Here is a 5,518-nt window from a genome sequence, read left to right on the forward strand (position 1 = left end):
CCCTACACCACGCTTACCCATTCTCCTTGGTGTATAATCATTTATATAAATGTCTTTCCAAAATAGGAGTTCCTCGGAAGAAGGAACAGGTCTTAATCATTTTTGTAACACTGTCTGCTTAGAACATAGGACCTGGCACACAAAAACTTAACAGTCACCAAAAACTTAACAATCACAAGCATGTGATTGTTGTGTACATGAAGATTTTGTGCCTTTCTCCTGCTCTGCCATGTTATCATTAAAGAATAGGTCTCTGAATAGAACACACTCTTCATATTTACTGAGCACTTCCTAAAAGCCAAGTGCTGCTAGGTCCTTTAAAGTATACAAAGATAATTAAGAGACAGTTGCTATCCTTCTGGAGCCTACAGTTTACAAGATAAGATGGACACATAAACAAATGAGTTGGCTGCAAAGCTGACTGCCATGGGAGGTAAAGCAGAAACATAAATATAACATGTTGTTGAGTGTGATGCCATTTTTTATAAAGATTTTTTTTTAAAGATTTTATTTATTCATGAGAGACAGAGAGAGAGGCAGGCTGGACACAGGCTGGAAAGGAGCCTGATGCGGGACTCAATCCCAGGACTCCGGGATCACGACCTAAGCCAAAGGTAGATGCTCAACCTCTGAGCCACCCAGGCGTCCCTGTGACGCCATTGATTGGCAGATGTATCATTATTTTAAGTATTAGTAAAAAAGAAAAATTGCTGCTAACTAACCTACACACATCACTGTTTTTTGAAGATGCATCCTTGTTTCAGAGATGTTATAAATGCTTTTAAAATGTGCCTCTTGGGGCAGCCCTGGTGGTGCAGCGGTTTGGCGCCTGCCTTCAGCCCGTGGCGTGACCCCGGAGACCTGGGATCGAGTCCCACGTCGGGCTCCCTGCGTGGAGCCTGCTTCTCCCTCTGCCTGTGTCTCTGCCTTTCTCTCTGTGTGTCTCTATGAATAAACAAATAAAATCTTAAAAAAAAAATGTGCCTCTTGAAGGAAGTACTACCGATACAAGTAACAACATGGATGAACCTTGGAAACACTATTTTATGTAAAAGAAGCCAGTCTCTAAAGACCACATGTAGTGTGATTTCATTTATTTATTTATTTATTTATTTATTTATTTATTTATTTATTATTTCATTTATATGAAATGTCCTGAATAGGCAAATCTATAGAGATAGAAATTAGATTGGTGGTTGCTTAGGGCTGGAGAAGATTGGTGGCAGCAGATTGATGGCTAGAGAGTACGGAATTGGGTTGTGGAATGAAGAAAATATTCTAAAATTGATTGTGGGATGGTTGTACAACTCTGTGACTGTGCTGAAAGCCATTGAACTGTACATTTTTAAATGGATGAATTTGAATGGTATGTGAATTATATCTCAATATAGCTGTGTCAATTTGGCTATGTCTTGAAATAGGTTGGGAAGGCAAGGGCTGGTGGGGGGAGAGTAAATCAGATGGGAAGAGATCTAGGGAAGCTTTCTGGAACGGGCATTGACACCTAGAATATGGGTGGGAATCGCACCATGCAGAAATAGAAAACAGTTTGGGGAAGGTGATGCCAGCAGAGATAACAGCATAAGCAAAGTCCAGGAGGCCAGGGTACTGGATAAAGTGCAAAGGAGAAGCAGAAAAGACAGGAGTAGCAATTGAAGGAAGAGCTCAAAGGTAAGCTGGCCCACATGGAGAAGGGCATTGACTGCCAGACTATGGGCTATGGCTTTTCAAGATGTAAAAACAAGCCTTGAAATTTTCCCCAACTGCCTGTCTTTAAATTTTTGGCAACCCTATCCACAAAAAGAATGCATTAGGAAGTCTTTTCTTCCAGCCACAGGGCACAATTATTGACCTGACAGGCAGTAAAATCCCCTTTGGAACTTGGAGCCAGATGACGAAAAGGTCAGAAAGGCAAAGGGCATTGCCACTTTCCAGTGTTTAAACAGTGCTGGGAAGAACCAGGGCTTCTGGCAGGGAGCCACGAAATTCCAAAGGTCATGTGTGGCAGCAGAGTCCGGAAGCTGGAAGCGAAGAGTCATCACCATGCTAGGAGTCACATAGGAGGAATTAGAATCATACTTCTCTCTCAAAGGGATTGAAAATTGAGAACAAAATGAAACGGGGAGGAGGAAGTGTGCAGAGTTTGGGAAAGAACACAATTGGTGTCCGGGCTGACAGGAACCAACTAATTGAAGAATGAGCTCCTGGGCTCAGATACTGTCTTTTTTTTTTTTTTTCTTTTCTCTCTCAGATACTGTCTTTTGTAAGCCACACCTGAGTTTGCCTGCCTTAAGAGTAGCAAGAGCCTGAGGCCCCAGAGGACACTGGGGTACAAAGGAGGCACAGACCAGGGCTGGAAAGGCGTCCTCACTGGCGAATCCCCTGAGCCCTGCAGGTAGGGAGCAGCCCCCTATGTGCCCTCCTTCTGATTTTGAGCTTGGGAAAGGGCCTCCAGGTAGCTCTGCTGTAGCTCCAGGTAGCTCTGCTTCCCTCGAAGAGGGAAGTGGAGGCAATGGATAGGTTGAGAACTGTAGAGCGCACAGCAGCCAGGATCCCCGGACCTGGGTGTCCCAGGTACTCAGGCAAGAGACATCTGTACTAAAAAGCAGAGAAGAAAAGGCCCACCTGCGTCTGTCTGCCCTTCAGCTTATCTCTTCCATTTCCAGTAGACCTTTTTGCAAGTTTCAAGTGAGCCAATTATTTAATTTAATAATGAAGAATATGAACAGCACAGTCTACTCTTACACTTCTCAAAAATGCCGACACAATTCCCAAGGAATGCAGAAGACCATGAGCTCAGAAAGGCTGCTGTAGAGGCCCACCAGCATGCTCAGGCTTTCTTCCTCAGAGGAAACAGTCTTCGATTTAGAATAACAGCGTTCAGGCTACACCGTGCAGAGTGCAGTGGCAAGCAAAAAAAAAAGTAAGCCATTGGCAATGTGTGCTAAATGGAAGTGTTTATTTACCGGCGGTATAAACCTGCCCACTACTACAAAGGATAAGAGGCCACCGATCGCATCTTGTGCCTGTTAGTACTCACTGCCCTTGGGGATTAAGTGCGGACTGTCATCATGCAGTCTGGGTTTTTCCAAATAAAACCTGAAACCCTCTCTTCTTGGTCTGTACCCGTGTGTCCATAGAGAGCAGTCACAGCAAGAACTGCTTGGCCAATCCTGTGGATCTGATAAGGCTCTTGCTTTCTTCCTTAAGGTCAAGAGAGGTGTGTACCCTGCCCCCTTTCTGGATCCCGGGCCAGCCTTGCCCTTCTCAGCCCCAAGGCTGTGACACCTGGTGTCTGATTCCAGCTGGAGCCATAAAGGTAGGGCAGGGCAGAGGAATCTTTGTCTGGAAGGGCTATGATGTTATGATTGTAACGTGACTGAAGTGGGCATTCCTGTCAGAATGGTAGGCAAGGCTGAAGGTAGGCTTGGGGGACATCCCACAATGCCCTCAGGCTCAGCCCCAGACAAAAACCTGAAGGACCTACTCCCTCTGAAATTGTGATTCTGTCAGGTCTGGGATCAGCGCAGAAATCTGCATGTTTCGAAAAGCATCCCAGACCACACTTCCAGAAGCACCGAAATAGAAGGCACGGGACAGCTTCACATTGCCTGAGACTCACCCAACTTTATCCTCTGCAGAGCACATTCCTCCTGGATAAGCTGTCCAAACCCACCATAACATCTGCTGTTCAACCTGACATCGCATGGACCTTTACTGCATATTTTACACACAATCGGAAGCATCCGTTGGACACAAAAGAGCACCCATGATGCTCTTTCCAGTGTGTAGTACCTTCCCCCCCACCCCAGACAGTGTCAGTCCCTCTCTCTGTCTCCATTTATGAAAATCCTACCTATCTTACAGGGCTTAAGTGCCACCTCTACCATGAAACCGTCCTTTATCTTTTGAAACCATAATAATCCTCTTTCCTTTAAACTTACAGATTTCCCATTTGCCCTCTATAGGATCATAGGATGCTTGCCTCGTTTGTTTGTTTGTTTGTGTTTGCTGTGGTCAGTTGTGTACATTCTCCGCACTAGACTAAAGTCCTGGATGGCATAATGTCCTCCATTCTACCTAATTTTGGGGTATACATAGCACAAAGGAAAATAAACCCCTTAAAAATTGGAGAGAAGACAAATCTGGTTGCTTCTTCAGTGAAAACCTGTTGGGTTTTGCCTACCTGGAATCCACCCCTCTTCTTCTGGTAACAGCATCATCATGATACACTTACTCTGTTCATGCACAAAAACTGGTTCTCTGGAGCAGTCATGTAACCAAGATCTAGATAATAAATGCATTCTGTCTCCCTAAACACCATGGCTCAGCAATGGGCACCTAACCCAAGCCAGGCCAATGCAGTTTAATTGTAAGAGTTTTTTAGTGAACTATTGAGAGAAAGAGAAGCTTTTATTCAGCCGGACTTGAAACTGAAAAGATGTGTGCCTGGAGCCTGTTAGAAGCCATCACTTGAGGAGAGCCTACTTGAAAATGAAGTCAATATGCAGCAGAACTGATCCGAAAATGCGTTGATGACATTGTTTGAATCCTTGGATCCAGCTGTGCCAGAAACTTTGAAATTACATAAACCAACAAATTTTGAACTGGGTTTTCCTTTGCTTATAATGAAAAGAACACTGCCTAATGAATCCTCTGAAATTTCAGTTGGCATAACCAACATTCAAAGCCATCTTCCTGTCAAAGGGTGATGGAAGAATTTGATTATACTCCAAGTTTCAATAAAGAAAAAATGGAAAAAAAAAAAGAAAAAATGGAGGGATACCTAGGTGGCTCAGTTGGTTGAGCATCCAACTCTTCATTTCGGCTCAGGATCAAACTACATGTCAGACTCTATGCTCAACTCAGAGTCTGCTAATTTTTCTCCCTCTGCTCCTCCCCTACTCACACAGCACTCTCTTTCTCAAATGAATGAATAAATAAAATATTTTAAAAAATGAAAAAATGGATATTTCTAGGAAGTTGGAACTACAATACATTGGTAATTTGGTAAGTAAAAACAGAATGAATTATATCGTGGCCTGAATTGTGACCTATTGTGTGAACAAAAGAAAAATGGAGCAAGGAACCCCAAAAGTCAGCAATTAGCAATGCCCATTTGGACACAGGTAAGGAGAAAAAGTACACTGGCTTATGGACTCAGGTACTTCTGGCAGGTCTACACCTGTTGCAGCTCAGCTCACTGCGGGCTGAACAGAGATCATAGTTCGTTCACAAGCAACTTTGTGATGATAACTTCCCCTTAAAGTAGTGTTCAAGGAGAAAATTTGTTTATGCCATCAATATCAAAGCTGCGTAACAGTTTGTGATCTCACTGTGAACAAATAATTTGGCTCTCTGGTTTTATAACCAGGGTCCATAAGCTTGAATAATTTGACCTTTCCTTTTGTGGTGTGAAGACAAAATCAAATTTTGGGCCCAGGAAACTGACGGTCAGATCCCAGATGGTGTTGAGTTCATCCTGTGAACCTTTTTGTGCACAGGTATTCTAGGGTCT

The 5,518-nt window shown here is 43.6% G+C and overlaps 1 long non-coding RNA gene across 1 annotated transcript; it reads left to right on the forward strand.

Moving 5' to 3' along the window:
• The first annotated feature begins 2,023 nt into the window (after positions 1-2,023).
• LOC140623504 (uncharacterized) lies at positions 2,024-4,988 on the forward strand. The gene is made up of 3 exons (XR_012023117.1): positions 2,024-2,395; positions 3,211-3,319; positions 3,642-4,988. It is a non-coding gene; the product is annotated as an uncharacterized lncRNA (long non-coding RNA).
• The last annotated feature ends 530 nt before the right edge of the window (positions 4,989-5,518 follow it).

The sequence above is a fragment of the Canis lupus genome, chromosome 33 (genome assembly GCF_048164855.1).
Source record: "Canis lupus baileyi chromosome 33, mCanLup2.hap1, whole genome shotgun sequence".
NCBI classification, from domain to species: Eukaryota; Metazoa; Chordata; class Mammalia; order Carnivora; family Canidae; genus Canis; species Canis lupus.